The sequence below is a fragment of the Protopterus annectens genome, chromosome 2.part0, assembly GCF_019279795.1.
Source record: "Protopterus annectens isolate FY-2018-M chromosome 2.part0, PAN1.0, whole genome shotgun sequence".
Taxonomy (NCBI): domain Eukaryota; kingdom Metazoa; phylum Chordata; order Ceratodontiformes; family Protopteridae; genus Protopterus; species Protopterus annectens.
This window is the reverse complement of record NC_056728.1, coordinates 433,284,250-433,301,973: the sequence shown is the minus strand read 5'-3', so window position 1 is coordinate 433,301,973 and position 17,724 is coordinate 433,284,250. Positions and strand designations below refer to the sequence as shown.

The 17,724-nt window shown below is 42.3% G+C and overlaps 1 protein-coding gene across 2 annotated transcripts in view; it reads right to left on the bottom strand.

Moving 5' to 3' along the window:
• Positions 1-17,724, bottom strand: part of VPS13A (vacuolar protein sorting 13 homolog A) — a 4,910,496-nt gene that overhangs the window by 3,613,883 nt on the left and 1,278,889 nt on the right. The gene's annotated exons all lie outside the window — the stretch shown is intronic.

The following is a 17,724-nucleotide window of genomic DNA, read 5'->3' as shown; positions in this document are numbered from 1 at the left end:
TTCTGCCACCATTTTCCAGCTGACCAATTATGACTTTCTAGTAGCAGTTTTTTTTTGCTTAGATGGGATCAAAAGCCTATCATCCATACAGTTAGAGATTCTGAATGTTAGTAAAGATGAGGGATCCCTTGTCCTGTGTGAGCAAGTCCACTGTGAAGCAGTTTTTGGTAACTGCCCCTGGTCAGATACAAGAGAATAGAGAAGCAATGTGGCCTGGGCCATTTTTTGCAAGTCCTTCTTGATCCTTAGGACTTTGGATATCAGTGGAAAGGAAGTGGGTATATAAAGGAACACTCTTATGCTGAAAAGAAATGTAGTTGTCTGTTAAGACAGGAGCACAGAGATCTACTTGGGGAGTCTCCCATAGGTGGGCCATCTCCTGGAAGACAATTTGTTGTTGGTATCCATTTGGGCATTCTGCTATGAAGGAATGTATGTTTCCTGAAGAGTTAAAACTGTGCTGAACTGTCACTTCCAGCAATCGTAGCTCACCTGCAAAGGAGTAGGCTCCCCTGTGTTTGTTTACATACCAAATCACTGTGGTGTTGTCTCTGTTATTACTAACTAGGTCTAGCTGTCCACAGCTGACTTAGAGATTTGAGAGTTTTTACTATGGCCATCATCTCCTTGAAATGTATGGGTTTATATCTGAAAGGAGGGTCCCACATGACCTAAACCTTGAGATGCTATCCCCTATGTGAAGTTTGAAGTTTCTTTGGTGACGGTCTTAAAGAACAAGGGGAGGAAAAGGACCACCTGGACTTAGCAGGACTGAGTTTGACCACCAATGGTATTTCTTCTTTATGAAACCGAGAACAGGAATTGGGAAGGTTAGATGATGAAGCTGCTAGATCAAATTAGATTTAGGTACCACTGAAATTTACAAATACGTAGTCAGGAAAATAGGACCACTTGAATGGAGGACTACATAAAACCCAGAATCCTATGGAACACTCTTGCTGTGGACATGTTTTAATGAGGCAGATTTAAGGAGTGGTGATAAGATAGACACTTTTTCTGGAGGTAGGAAGGCTGTCAATACAGAATTAGCTTAAAGACATCATGGAAAATCTAATTCCCAACAATGGGTTAAGGAGGACTTTTTTCAACTTAGTCTGACACCCAGGCTGCTGAAATAATGAATACAGAGGTGGAGGTTTGCCAGAGAGTCTTGAAATTAAGGAGCTGTAATGAAGAAATCTACACACAGAGATAAATATGGATGCCTTGGAATCAGCAGAAGGCAATGAGTGGGGCAAGGAATTTTACTGAAAATTCTCTGCGCGGTGTCAACAGCAAAGGACATAGTTGGAAGGAAAAGAATCTTAAAAATCACCGGTGTTATTTGTGAAATGGAATGTACAGGTATGCATCTTTGAGGTCTAGTGTGACCAGAAAAAACATTGGAAATCAGAAAAGAAAAAAGGGCTTGTAAAGTGAGCATTTTGAATTTTGGGAGCAATATAAAGGTATTTAGCTCTGAAAGCCAAAACAGATCGCTAGATGTCTCCTTTTCTAGGAAAAAGAAATATCCTTGAAGTGACACCCTTGCCTTGGTGGGAAGATGAGAATGGTTCTCTCTCCCCCTAAAACAAAACAATCTGAAAAAATTAAAGGGAAAAGATTGGGTTTGGTTATTTGGAAGAAGAGAAATCCCAGCTTAAGTTGGAGGGGGTTTCCCAATGTAGCTAGTAAAGTACAGCTGTATAAGAAAAAGTACAGTTGTGTACACTTACCATAAATGTAGATATTCAAGTGTATTCACTGTTGCAGTCATTACATTTGGGATATCTGCCTGCAGGTAAACCTCAGCTGGCCTGAATACCAGAGTCTTGGATTCCTGCGTCGGATGCTGTCCCTCCTTCCATGACGTCAGGTCGTCAGGGGTATAAAACATGCAGCCAATGCCATTACATCAGTTTTTCTTGCCCCAGATGTCAGATGCCCCCATAATGGGAAGCAATAATATGTTATGTTACACCTCCAAAAAAAAAAAAAAACAAATACACGAGAAAGCTCAAATACACCAAATAAGAAGGAAAGGTAGAGCCAAGAGACGTCAGGGGGCTGGAGGGAGGGTAACCAGGACTGCAACAGTGAATACACTCGAACATCTACATTTATGGTAAGTGTACACAACTGTACTATGTTCTTCACTGTTGCAGTCATTACACTTGAGTAGATTCCCAAAGCTAAGGAAGTGAAGAGGAAGTAAGAGAGCATTAGGACTAGCTATTAAACCTTGCAATACTGCAGTGTCAAAACCAGCTCTGGATTTTGAAATAATAGACATGTGGTAATGCTTGGTGAAGGTATGAACAGAGCTCCAGGTAGCAGCTTCTAGGATGTCCCTGGTAGGGACCCCTCTGAGAAAGGCTGTAGAGGTAGATGCAGCCCTGGTGGAATGTGATCTTATCCCCTGTAGGGTAGGTTTTCCGTGGTGCTTATAGCAGAAATGAATGCAATGGGCTATCCATTTAGAAATGGTTTGCTTTGAAATGGCCTTCTCCTTTGCCCCTGCAGCAAAGCCAACTAGCAGCTGTTCAGATTTTCTGAGAGGCTTAGTCCTGTGCAAAAATAAAATCTAAGTTGTCTGTGCATGTCCAAAGAGTGCAGAATTCGTTCTCCTTTGTTTTGTGGATTAGGAAAAAAAGGTAGGCAAATGAATGGACTGATTTAGGGCCACACTAGACACCATCTTGGGCATAAAGGAAGGACTGGTCCTGAGGGAAGCCCCGTCTGCATGTAAGATAATAAAGGGTTCCACTGCTATGACGGTCTGTAATTCAGGCACTCTTCTTGCTGAAGTGATGGCTAGAAGGAAGGCGGTTTTCCAAGAAAGGAATTTCAACTCTGCAGTTGCAGCTGGTTCAAAAGGAGGGAGAGTGAGCTTTTCCAATACAAAGTTAAGGTCCCAGGCTGAAGTAGGGGCTCGCCTGGGGGGGGGGGGTCTTAAATTATTTGGCCCCTCTGAGGAATTGCTTTAACAGGGGTTGAGAGAAGAGGGGTGGTTCAGTATTATAATGTGTTGAAACTGAAGAGGCATGAATTTTAATTGACAAGAAGGATAGGCCCTTGTGGAGCATTTCTGTTAAGTACTGAAGAATACGATGTAAACTGGGCACCGTAATGCCCATACCCTGGGTCTGGCTCCAGGAACAGTATCTTTTTTTATTTTTCAGCATAGGAATTTCTAGTACTGGGTCTCCTGGCTTCCAGAATGACCTCTAGCATCCACTTTCCAAGCCTGACTGTGTGGAGTCCTTGTGCAAAATTTGTCCAATTGGTAGTTCTGGGGGGAGGCAAACAGGTCCATCTCTGGAGTCCCCCATTTGTTCCTCAAGAGGTTGAATATTTTTGGTTCCAGTTTCCATTCGTGTGAGTCCATGAGGTTTCTGCTTAGGTCGTCTGCCAGTGAATTTAGCTTGCCTGGCAGGAATTGAGCTTGTAGGTGCACTTGGCAGCTCAAGGCTGTGTTCCACAGAGCCATGGCTAGACTGCAGAGAGGGTATGAGTGGGATCCCCCCTGCTTGTTTATTTACCACATAACTGTGGTGTTGTCTGTCTTTACCAATAATTGTCCTGGAAGGATGCGGTCCTTTGAAGGCTGTCAGGGAATTCGGTACAGCTAACATTTCTTTTTGGATGATATGCAGATGCATCTGACTTGGGTTCCATTTTCCCTGAATGCACTGCCCTGCCAAGTGAGCCCCCCCATGCATAGTCTGAGTCTGTAGTCAGGGTTTGGGCGGCAGGGGGTATATTGAAAGGGAGCCCCTTGTTGAAGTGGCAGGCCTCTGCCCACCAAAGGAACTCTGTCTTTATACAAGGAATGACAGGAATCATTAATTCCAGGTCCTGAGAATGTTGACACCATAGGCTTTTTACATATCATTGTAGTTTCCTCACATGCAGACTTGCATATGGAATTAGTAGAATGCAAGAGGCCATGAACCCCAGAGCATGCAAAATTTTCCTTGCAGATAGCTGGGTCTTTGTGGCCAGTAGTTAGAAGTAGGCTGTCAAATAAACTTGTTTATCTGGCATGAGGTAAGCCATCTGGGAAGTTGTGTTCAAGGTTGCTCCCAGGAATACAATCTGTTGGCAAGGTACCAGTTGAGATTTCTTTTTGTTTATGGAGTACCCCTGCGAGGTTAGAAGTTTCTTTACAAATGCCAGATGTTTTAATAGCACGTCTTGGCTTTCTGCCTGAATTAGACAATCGTCCAGGTATGGGTATATTTGAATATTTCTCTGCCTGCAAAATGCAATGGCTGGAGCTACACACTTTGTGAATACCCTGGGCGCAGTAGATAAGCCAAAGGGAAGTGCAGAGAACTGATAGTGCATAGAGCCTGCTCTGAAGCGTAGGTATTTCCTGCAAGATTCCCTTACTGGAATGTGCAGGTAAGCTTCCTTTAAGTCTAAGGTTGCCAACCAGGCATCTTTGCCTAGCATAGAAAGCAGCTGTTGAAGTGTTAGCATTTTGAATTTTGGGATTACCAAAAAGGTGCTTAGAATGGAGAGGTCCAGGATAGGATGGCAGGTGCCGTTTTTTCTGGGTACCAGGAAAAGTCTCGAGTAAAAACCTTGTCCCCTTTCATCTGCTGGGACAGGTTGAATAGCCCTGATACTAAGAGAGAGAACCTGCTGTTGAGACTCTGCCCACTGATTTGGGGGTAGGTCTGGCCAACCGTTTGGGGTTGGTAAGGTGTGGAAGTGGAATCTGTATCCTTGGAAAACTATATTTAAAACCCATTTGTCCTGGGTAATGAGTTCCCAGTTTTTTGTATGCAGGGTAAGCTTTCCTCCTAAGGGAGCAGGCAGCTGAGCAGGGCTTGGAAGGGTTAAGTCATTGTGACATTTTTCCATAGAGGGGTGTCTTACTACTTCCAGCTTTGGAAGTGGGAGCCCCCCCCCCCCACTGCTTAGGCCTGTGTGTAGCCTGAGACTGTAACCTAGGTGGTCTGCTGTTCCTGGGTTTGGACTGAAGGCCTGGAAGGGACTGGAAAGGACCAATTCTTAGAAGGCCAATGCCTACTAAATCTGGGAGGCTGTACTTGCAAGAAATCTTTAGCAGTTTGCATAGATTTAGCTTTTTCCTCCATCTTTCTAAGGACTTCTGCTTTGTTGCCAAACTGGCGGTCTTGGTCTAAGGGAGCATGCAGTAATTTAACTTTAACATGATCTGGCAAGTTTTGTTCCTTAAGCCAAGCATGCCTTCTAAGTACAGGCCCAGTGACAGCAGCCCTGCAAGATGCTTCTAAAGAGTCAAAACCACACTGCAGAGTATGTTTACCAACTTTTTCAGCAGAATGCATTAAATCCTGTAATTCTTTATGTTCAGCACAGTCGGGAATCAACATAATTTTCTGTTTAATAGTCCCATAATATGCTGCTGATACTTTAACATATGAAACTGGGAATTTAAGGCCCTAATGGCCAAAGTAGAAGAAGTGTATACCTTCTTACCCTATCTGTCCAAGGCCCTGGAATCTCTATCAGAGGGGGTAGGGTTTTTGGCAGTAGTAGCCTTAATGCCCTTTGGCCCTTGGGAAATGGTCTCTGGATCCACAGTAGGATTCTTGAAGAGGAACTTGTGAGAGTCAAGTAGTCTGCAATACCGGTCAGGTTTTCTAGGAGCTGGAGGTAAAGTGTCTGGGACCAGGCTAGATTCCAAGAAGGCATCATCTACAATATCCAGAACAGGAGGGATAACTAAAGGCCTGTGATGAGGGAGGAGTAAGAATTCCCTAAGCCTCTTTTTGGAGTCAGAGTAATCCTGGCTTTCCCAGCGGGAATGCTCCCTAAGAGTGTGCAAGGTTTCACCATAATAAAAATCTTCTGGAGGGGAAGCAGAAGGAATGGAATCCTCTGCATCAGAATCCTCATAGATAGATAAGGGCAAATCCTGGTAATCAGAAGAAACAGAAATTTCAGAATCCTGATCAGAAGAACCAGAAGGAAAATCAGTTCTAGGTCTCTTAGAGGGGGAAGGCTGGCTTCCCCTAATTAAAATAATAAAGGTCTTCAGCCATTCTAAGCATTTGTTTTTTTAGGCATATGGGCCTGACCATGCAGTGTGGATGTCGGTTTTCTAGGTGTGGGTCGAGTTTTAGGCCTTGATGAAGAAGATGGAGTTGGTTTAAAAAGCAAATCTGTAGACCTGAATACACCCTCAGAAGCCGGTGCCTGCACAGTGGCTCCGGACCCATCCAAGGTAGAGACATCCGCAGGCTCCATATTCGAAGAAGCATCTCGTGGCATACCGGACTCAAAATGGGTCTCAGTAGAGGCCTGCGAATCTGAAGTTGCGGGTATCAGGGGCTGCGAAAGCGCCTTAGAGTACCGGCGAACTGGTGACTAGCTTAATGGAAGCATCATCGGCAGTTTTGGACCTATGCTGTCTGTCTCTGTCTTTAGCCTTATGTTTTTTTGGAATATCGGTAGTCAGATGGCTTACTGAAGCCATTTCTGGATAGTTAAACAGAGTACCAAAATAATTTGCTCCGAAAATAGACCGACGATGAATAGTTCCGGGGGTTGAATAAGGCACAAAACCGACAGTGAGGGATATCGTGGTCTGGGCCTAAGCAAGGAATGCAGTACGAATGAAAATCTTTATGAGGTATTTGCTTTCCACAGGTAAGACAATTAGTAACTTTTACTGACATCGGTTAAGAACAAGGAAAACGATCCCCAATGGGGTACTTAGCTTTATTCGAAAACTTCGGTTCTGAAACTCGAAAACGAAAATTTCAGGAGTCAGCCGACCGGCACTTGCAAACTGCTTCTGCTTCGGTAACCTCGCGGCAAGAAAGACTGAAGTAATGGCGTCGGCTGCATGTTTTACACCCGTGACGTCATGGAAGGAGGGACAGCATCCGATGCAGGAATCCAAGACTCTGGTATTCAGGCTGGCTAAGGGCTATCTGCAGGCAGATAACCCAAATGTAATGACTGCAACAGTGAAACACGAAGAACATCTTGCCACAACAGCAGATGTCTGAATGAACACTGCTGCAGTAGACTTAGCTATATGGGTTACATTCTGCACAGAATATAACAGCTAGCCAGCTTCCAAAGCTTCAGAGCACCTTGCATGCATCCAAATCATCAGTCAACTCAAGCTGAGCTGACTAAAGACAGGTTTCCTTCACAGTTTTCATGCTAACAAAGACAGGGAGGCTAAGCTCTAAAAGGACAATGCTAGGAATAACAAAAAATAAATATCCACACCCTTGCATAAACAAAAGACTAAAAAACAAGGGGGATGGAGGAAGGGAGCAACTACTGCAACAGTGATCATTTGCACTATTACTATGGTAAGTTTATTTACAAAACTGGACTACATTTATAATACTGTTCACTGCTACAGTATGCTTAGCTATAAGATTACCCTAGCTTACTACATTTGGGAAGTGGAAGGAGAAGAGTCCAGAAGCTGCTGAAGAATGGTCTTAGCAAAGCCAGATCTAGACCTAGAGAAGTGATTTGTACAAGTATGTACAGAAGACCAAGTTTCACCTTCTAGAATATGTCTATGATCCAACCTCTTCCAAAAAGCCATAGATGAAGCCAATGCCCTGGTAGAGTGGGCACTGACCTTATAACAAAAGGTAATAGCCTTAGACAACCATTTAGAAAAGTCTGTTTTGATACAGGTTGTCCCCTCTTCTTAAAGTTATAAGAAATGAACGGATCTGAAGATCTTAAAGATTTCACTCTCTGTGCACATCCAAGGTATGGAGTATCCTTTCTCCCTTATTTCTACGTTCAGGAAAGAAAACTGTGAGATGGTATAGCTTGGTTTGAAGCCAACTCAGATACCACTTTAGGCATAAAAAAGGATTGGTTCTCTGGAAAATAAGACAGATCTGACTCACTCACCATAAGGGGATAACATGCTCAACAAGCCACGCTGCTTCACTAGAGACGGCCTGCACCTGACACCCTTAGGCTTTCGAATACTGGCCAAGGCTTTTGCCACCCCCATAGTGCCTTTTTTAGGCAAGGCTCAACAGCCAAACCCACTGCCGTAAATAGCACAAGTAACAAAAATCTGAGGGCAATGTTACTGAATGCCAAAAGTCTAAACTTCAAAATGCACGTACTCGAGGCACTCCTCAGTATGGGGAAAATCGATATATGTGCAGCAACAGAAACCTGGCTTTTAGCTCCAGAGAGCACCACAGCACTGCCATGCTACAACTCATACCATACATTTTGGCCATAGAACCCAGACCGAAATACAAAAGGTGGGGGGGTGTACTCATATTTATCAAGGATACCCACAACTCCAGGTTAGTGGCACAGCACGATGCTTCAGAGATCATCCATGTGCAACTAACAACAGGTAAAACTGCAATTCAAATTGTAGCTTGCTACAGATCATCCACCATGTCCCAGGACCCCCATTCCGCATTTCTGGAAACACTGAGAAACATAAAGGTCCTACCAAACACCCTAATATTGGGTGATTTCAATTACCCAAACATTAACTGGGAGAACTACTCAAAGTACTAACTCCCTTGCCCAACATTTCCAAGAATTTATAAACTCAAACGCCCTGGATCAACTAGTCAACACTCCCACCAGAGGTGACAACATACTGGACTTGGTCGTCACAAACATGAGCGACCGGTGCTCCACACTGGAAGTCAACCCCTCGCTGGTTAGATCTGACCATAAACAAATCACTCTGGATATCCACATTCCGCCACCACCCCCGGTCAAGGAAACCACCGTGAAAAACTTTTCAAAAGCAAACTTCACGTTACTTAAGACTGAGGTGGAAAGTTTCAAAGCCCCCATGCTAAAGGATAACACTAACCAAAATCCTTTACTAATGCATTCTACGGGCACCTACAAGAATGCATGGATCATGCTATCCCAAGCAAAACCAAGACTCACTCCTCTAAGAAAAGGAAACCAGTCTGGTGGACCCCTGCCATAAACAAGCTATACAACAGAAGGAGGAGACAAGTACAAAAAAAGAGCAAAATCCCAAGAAGGGAAGACATCCCTGATCAACACCAGTAAGAAACTATGATCCCTCTTAAAATCATCCAAGGCTAGCTTCGAAAGAAAAATTGCCAAGGACTCCAAAGATAACCACAAGGCATTCTTTAGCTATGTCAAGAATCTAAGTGGCACTGCTCATATCTGCTCAGAGTTAGTGCAGAATGGCACAAAATACACTGAACCGACCAATATCGCCAACATCCTGGCAGACAGGTTCAGTGCAAACTTCATCCCCCTCTCACCCCCAAAAGGGACCATAACCATACCAAAAGAATGTACACCCCCTGAAATCACAGACGGGTTAAAACTCCTCTCTCCAAAGCCAAAAACAGCATCAATGGGACCGGACGGTGTCCCAGGCTGCATCCTACATAAGCTAAAAGACGAACTAACCCCTCAGCTAAACACACTGTTCAAGCTCAGCCTCTCCACAGACTACATAACCATAGAGTGGCGCACAGCAACGGTTATTCCACTCCACAAAGGTGGAGCCACAACAGACCCCAGGAACGATCATCCTATAAGCTTGACTAGCTTAGTCTGCAAGGCTACGAAGCACATCATCATGGAACTCATTAACAGAGACATTGGAAACCTTCAAACACTGGACCCTACCCAGTTCGGCTTTGTTAAGGGCAGATCATGCCTCCTAAACCTTGTGGACTTCTTTGAGACAGTTACCAAGGCTATAGACGAGGGAAAGGTGGTACACATAGCCTACCTAGACCTTGCAAAAGCCTTTGACACCATTCCCCATTTTGGTATTACAGACAAGCTCACCAGCCTGAACATAAACCCCTATGTCAGAAGATGGGTTGCCAACTGGCTGACTGACAGAACCCACATGGTGAGAGTTGCAGGAGCTAGGTCCGACTCTAAACCGGTTACAAGTGGCGTTCCCCAAGGCTCAGTCCTAGGACCCCTCCTGTTTAGCATATACTTCTGAGAGGTACAGGCAAGCAGAGGAGGACTATGGCTGACCAAGTTCGCAGATGACTGCAAACTAGGGGCTATAACTGACTCTCTGGCTGACACAGACACCCTCCAAAAGGGTCTCACTGAGACGGATACCTGGTATCAAAATCATGGCCTCAAGCTAAATGCCAAAAAGTGCATCGTCATCCCCTTTGAAAAAAACAAAATATCCACAAACTACCACATAGGTGGTAGTCCCCTAAATATGGAAGACGTAATAAGGGATCTGGAGACCCAAGTAGACAGTAATCTCTCCTTTGATAATCACATTGCGAAAGTGGTTAGAAAATCCTTCTATGTGGCTCACCTAATCACAAAAGGGTTTGCATCCAGATCAAAAGAGGTCACTGTGCCCCTCTACTCATCACTCAACAGGCCCATCATAGAGTACAATGCTCCATTTGGGATGTACCTTACAAGACACCTGCAACAGTTGGAAAGACCACAGAAGTACCTCACCAAGAGGATCACTGGCCTCAAACAGATGTCCTACGCAGCTCGACTGAAAAAACTCTAGCTGTACTTGGTTGCATACCGCCTACTCAGAGGTGATCTCTGCCCGACATACACGGCCACGTCCAACCCAGAATTGATGGACATGCTCCACCTAAAGAAAACCATATCCTCTTGAGCCACACGCTCTAGGGATCTAAACCTCACCACAACAATAAATAGAATGTGCTGGAGGGATAGATTCCTGTCCCAGAGACTTCCCATGCTTTGGAACAAGATTCCAAACCTTGACGAATGGATGGGAAAAAGTTTACCCCGGGGATCACTTCAGTGGCTCTGCTGGATAGAGGCACAGGGAACTAATCTAAGGGAGTGGCGAAAGCAAACACATTCTGGCTAGGCTTATAAATGCCTTCGGGCAGATAGTCTAGTACCTACCTATGAACCTATGACACACAGTTTTGCTCTAATGGAATACAGGATGCCTATACAGTGAGATTGTAACATGAAGGTACATCCTGGCTAGTTTACAAAGGGGGCATGACCTGTTTCCCCCTTACTTTTTGATGTACCACATGACTAGAGTATTGTCTGTAACAACTTGAGATCATGGGGACCAAAGAAGATTCATAGCAGAGTCCCTTAATCAGAGCAAGCATCTCTAATATTAATGTGTTTGCATCTGTCCTTGGTGTCCCACACACTTTGCAGTTTTATCCCTCCTAAAACTGCTTCCCAAGCAAAGTTCAAGGTATCTGTTGTGTCTGACTGCTTTGAAACGGAGGGAGAAAGGGAGACCAGGATTTAAGAATATTTGCCATCTCCACCAAATGACTTCTCTTCTGGAAAACCCCAGCACCGGGATTTGAAAAGTCAAATGATGTTGGTGCTGGGATCAAAGTGACTTCAAATTAGCAATGCATCTTTCTCATGTGGAGTCTTGCCAGGGTATCATGAGAATCACAGATGCCATGAGATACAAAATCCTAAGGTATTTTCTTGCAATGACCCAAGTCTGAATGGAAAACCTTAGAAATAGATCTAGACAGAGATCTATTTTTCCTGTCAAAGAAAAGCTCTTTGAATTGCACCGTCTAGCTGACGCCCCAGGAATGCAATCCTGTTGGAGTCGAAAAAGACTTTCGAATGTTCTCTTAGGATGTCAGCTTGTGTAAGAAATCTCTCATCTAAGTGAAAGATTTCTGATACTTTGTAAAGATAATTATGTTGTCTAAATATGGAAAATGTGGATACCCTGAAGCCTGCGATAACTCGAGTTAGGCACCAACATTCTTGGTACAGTGGTTAGTCCAAAGAATAAGACAGAAAATGTAATCCAGACACACAAAACCTTAACACCCAATGTTTGGTTGAACAGGGATGTGACGATCACCATCTTTTAAATTTAGTGTTACCAGGAAATGTAAATGAGGAGATGGATTATGTAGTGGCATCAGTTTGAATCTGGGCATTATCACAAACAGTTCTAGGGAAGAAAGATCCAGAACTGGTCTCCAATCATTTTCATTTGGCACTAAAAACATCCTTAAATAAAGGAAAACACCTGGAAAATCACATCCTGACACAGAATATGTTGAAGATCAGGTGGAAAAAAGAGAGTCTAGTCTCTTGGTTGAGGGATTAACCTCTGGAAAGGAGGAATTTCCTCCCAATACCATCTGCAGCCTTGATGAATAGTTCCAGAAAATAGTTCTGAAGATTATCAGTTACCAGAGAGAAAAGTGGAAATTCAGACTTTCTGGCAGGGAAACGGGGTTGCCAAAGTGGGGGTGGAGGGCACACAAGCTCCCTTAAATAGTCTTTTTTGACTTGCTGGACTGTCCCTGATTTTCATGTGTTCCAAAATTCTTTTTGAACCCTTCTGCCATTTCTTCTTAAACATCTGCTTACCCGCATTTTATTGCAACTCTATTTTGTTTTCTTCTCAAAAGTGGATGAGGGGGTTAGAGAAACCCTTTGAAAATTTGGAAAAGGAGGGCTGAAAAATCCTATATCAACTTACCCCTTTTATCAACCTTTTGAGCACCTTTGCAGCACAGTTGCCAAAGACTAAATCGGTATCCAAAGGAGAATTAAAAATTAACTTTTATCTTCATCTGGGAGGTTCTAAGAATGTAGCTGGGCAAACCTCCTCTAAACAGTACCACTAGCCTTAGCCTTGGAAATAAGTCTCAACTGAGTCATACATACATACACACACACACACACACACACACACACACACAATGTGTACAATATCCACAGCAGAGTCACCCTCCTGTGGCTGAGGCAAACTGCTAGCATGCTGTAGTGACAAAGGCTGTTTACTTAACTTTTTCTTTTTGTGGCTGAAAGAACCAACCACAGGACCAACAGTTTGTTCCATGGTCAAGCCTAAAAAGGTGCCTCTTTCATGGGGAAAACAAACAGCAAAAGGTGGTAAAAAAGTAAGATTTTAAAAGTATTTTTTCACATAAAAACATAGTAAAAAGCATTTAAACACTTTGCAAGCACCAAAAAAGTGCAATAAATGCAATTTATCCATAGCAAAACTGTTTTTCAATTACTTTAAACAACTTTAAACGGACAGGAAAAAGGTGCTCCCATTTAAAAGTAAATCACAGTATTGTGAAAATCCGTTAAAACACAAACTCCTAGTTTTAAAATAACTTTCCTGAACAGGAAAATAAAATATATATATATTTTTTTTAAAGAAAGTTTCCCCCAAAGGGAACTTATCTGTCCTGCAAATGAACAGCACAAGTTGAACATCGATCCATGAAGCTTCACAGAAGTGTACTCTTTGGCAGCAGGAAAGCTATGAAGGGCTTGGCGTCCAAACCTGCCCTTTTAGTCAGCTCAGCTCAAGCTGACTGACTGCAGGTTTGGAATGTGCTCTGAAGCTTTTGAAGCCGAGCAGTTGTTATATCCTATGGAATATATAACCCATATCAATAAGGCTACAACAATGATCAATATAATTAACATCCATGATTTACTATTTTTACTTCCCAGACAAATGAGCTAATCTGTTTCACAGATGAAGACAGCGGGATAGCCTTCCTGCAGTTTGAAAATGAAGATCACGGTGAGAAATGGAGGGGGAGTTAAAAGGCACAGTCTTTTTTTTTGAAAGGAGGACACTTGAAATTTTGTTTTTTTTTTCTTCCTTCTGTCATTTAGCAGCCTTTTGGTTTTCGAAAGAAAGGTCAAGAGAAAGAAGGAATTCCTTTATTTGGGAAGAGGGACAGGCAACTGTTTGATTCCTTACATCTACTTTAACCTCTCTTCCAGCTTCTCAAGATCCTCAGCTGAAGAATTTCTAAAAATATCTTTAGATGGACATTTAAAAGCTGAGCCTTTGCATAATTCAGAAACTTTTGTAATCTACCCAAACATTTCTATGCATCACAGTTCCTATAGCAGCAGCCCTAGAAACAGCAACAACTGAGCCAAATGTACACTTAAAGAAATGTTTATTGACTTGGGAATCAGAATTTAACAAGTCAAATAAATAAAATTCAAAGAGAACTTCATTTTCAGAGAAATATAGGTTTCTTTTTCTTTTAATAAGGGCTAGAGAGCCTGGAAGAGAAGCCTAGAGATAATGAATGACTATGAATAAACTATGTGCAAATTGTACCAATCCTCCCGGGCACCCTTCTGCATTGAAGAGGTAAAATGAGAAAAGTGCTTAGTTTTTTGTGTTTGCTTCTTAGGTTCTCGAGCCTTATGGTTTTAGGACAGACATCTTTAGGCTACCCTTCCATAACTAACCCAATGATGTCCATCACCAGTACTTGGTGTTTGCCTCCCTCTGCCTCAGACAGTATAAAATGCACTTCTTCCTTCCTAGCAAATCTTGCCTAAGCAACAGTCTGAAGGGATGTGCTATGTTCCTGGGTCTTAGCAGCCTCCAGAGGGGTCCACACTTGGGGACCAGAACAGGCAGACTGAGTCTGCCTTAGTGGTATCATCAGTCTTAGACCTCAGAAAAGAGGAGGAGTCCATAACTTTTCAGAAACCGTTTTGGACAATTTCCTTTTCTGTTGAGGGAGGAGGTCTGAAAGGCGAGTCCAATGCCATGGACACATGTTCCAAATATCTGAGGTATTTGTTTTCAAATGAAGTTTTTAACGGACTTTAAACTACTCCTTATTTAGGACTGAAAGAAAAATTTCACAACAGCCAACTTTGTGCTCTTCTCCCAGGCAACATACACAAGTATGGGAGTTATTTTCTTATAGGGGATTCGTCTAACGCAAGAATGTCTGCCCTTTCTGACAGACGTAAGAATTTTTTTAATGTAATTTTACATAGAAAAGGAAACTTTTCCAGTGGGAATACTTAACTGTTCAAAATTATAAGTGAAGCTGACCAATACTCCTGACACTAAGCTGATGAAGTCTGTGTAAGTTAACATATAACAAGAAAGTTCTGAAAACTGGTACACCCACATGTCTGTCTTATAACACCACATAATCTCATGCCAGACCACCCAACCATCCCGAATTACTCGGTTTGTACAGAGTTTTGGGGTCAAAAATTGGCGTGCCACGATTCCCGAGTGGCACCCCTTCACTTCGGATTTTGCCGGCTTCTTTAAATTTTTATTTTTTCCGTGTTTTGAGCTGACGTCATCATGTGTGTGATGACGCCAGCTCTGTCAGCCTGTCGGAATTGAGCTCAACTTGCGTGCATATTTCCGTTGTTTGAACACGCGTGAGCGGGAAGGAAACAACTGCTGCTGCTTTTTGCATGGATCTGCTGCGAGCAGGAAGGACACCTTCTCTTCTGCTGCTTCGTGGGAAAGAATGGACTGCTTTCTGCCTGGTGCAGCCTGGATCTACTTCAGCCTTCATTTTGTGGTGGACTTAGCTGCTTATTTCGGGTAGGAACTGGTGTGTGTGTGTGTGTGTGTAAGTAGGATATTATTTAGAAGGGGCAATTTTTAGGGCAGCTGCAGAGCCTTACTTGGCTTATCTATCATTCTGTACCAATCCCTGTTGTCGTGATCCTCTACTCTTGAAGGGAGAGAACTAGAGAAGGTTTGTTTCTCAAAACTGTCTAGCTAGTGCTTCTAGAACAAGCTAGGTCACTTTTTGTGCTCCTCAACAGGAGGAACAAAAAAAAAGGTCTGAGATGTCCCTGGCTCCTGCACTTGGTTATAAATTAAACTATATGCAATCTACCTAATTGTTATTTGGCAAACTATTCCCTTCACTTATACTTTGACCTCTGCATTACATTTTCTAGCTGCAGCCCATAGTTTACAGTGTCCCAGTCTGGATACAAATTTCTATCAAGGATCGTTGGAAAGGTCATTGTACTGCCTGACCAATAGCTTTCTATGACGTTCACAGTGAAGTTCACAGATAAACAAATGTTTAAATAACTTCAAAATATTCTTCATTATAGAACAATCACATTTTCTTACTACTTTTGGCATATGAAAGTTAGCACTGGACAGAGTACAATAAAGGTGTGGAAAATGTGAAGAGTAAGCCTAAAAACTGGGCCGCATCGTACACTGGGAAAAAATAAAACCCAATGCAAAAACATGAAATGTTTATTTAGTTCAGCAGCCATATTTACTATTTTATTTAGTTCAGCAGCCATATTTACTATTTTCTGGAGTATGGCATCTGGTGGTTTGCATTATTCTTAGAGTTCTCATGTCTCCAGTCTGACACAAGTGAATTAAAGACAAATACTCAGGCTAATATTAGACTTTAATGTATAACCCTCAAGCACACTGAACAGAAAGATAGACCTCTGAAGAATTATGGAAACTGCTACAGGAAAGATTTGAGGAAAGATTCAATACAATAATAATCAGAGAGACAGGTCTCTGCCAGGAGATTTCCTCTGAATAACAGCCATACCATCTTTATTTACTGGAATAACTGAAATAGATTTCTGCTTTATGGAAGTACTGAGAATTCACTAGATTAAATAAGTTTGGGAGTAATTGATATGTTATCCTGGTAGCCATGATTTTATGTTCATTTTGAAACGAAGTGTACCTCTTAAATACCATGACTGCACTTCCATAATTAAGCTGATCATATACCACCAAGTCTGGTAGGTTCCTCACTGCAGTAAGTGTCGTTTTTTTTTTTTTTTTTTTTTTTTTTTTTTTAACTCTACAACAATTGTTTTTTTTTTATTTTTGAGAAGTATCATTCATATATTTTTATAGTGCAATAATTTCTTTTTTTAATACAAAAGCAAACTGATACATGTTATGTGACGCTGTATATTTTGATAGTGCAATCATTTCTGCTTTTTGTGCAAAGGGAACTGATACATGCTTGCTGCTTTTCTTTTAGCTTAGAACTATAATCATAATAATAAGGTTGGAAAGACAGAAAGTGTTAGGGCAAACTTATTTCTCCCTCAGTGTTTCATTACTATTTTTGGCACCATCCCATGGGTTTAGGGGTATAAACACTGCCACCACTGTGTAGTACTGTACCGTGTCTATTTTAACAGAAATAACCACAGCAGGAATATAAGCACTTGATGACTAAAGAAAAACTTAACTGAGAAAACATTCGGTAGGAGTCCTTTACTAGAAATGCAAATTTAAGCATTGATTTTGTTATGGTAGAGCTATCTGGCTTCCTGAAATCAAATCACAGCTGTCACAGACAGTAATGTTTTAAAATAAATAAGTCTGCACTTATTGTTATCCCTGCAAATAGGTCTACCAGTTTAACAACAGCTTTTTCTTTTATTTATATGATTGCAGGCAGGAGGCTTTACTTGTGTGTGCATTTATATTAGCAGCAGCTTCTTTGGTGTGTGTGTGTGTGTGTGTGTGTGTGTGTGTGTGTGTGTGTGTGTGTGTGTGGGCCATACTTTGGTTGTCTGCCCGTCAGTTTGCATTTGAAAGTTGGTATCCCACAATTCCACTGAAGTGGGTGGGGTTACATAATTATGTATGTAAATTTTATGTTAATCAGCATACAGATATGTACCTATTTTCATAGGCCTTTGTCCAGATTTTTGATGTTTCCAGGTTGAGAGGTATGTCTCATGCTAAAGGCAGATAAATGGTGAATGAGAAAGGAGCTCAAACCTTTACACACTGGCCATACATGCGATTTCCTTGGCAGGACACATGCCATGTTGTAATGGTTGCTGCAACAGTGATCTATTGAACATTACATGGGAAATCAGATTCTGTTAGTTCTTTGTTGGAGAAGGCATCAGGATGCCAAACTCGGATGCTCCTCATAAAATGACAAACTAAAGGCTCACTCTGCT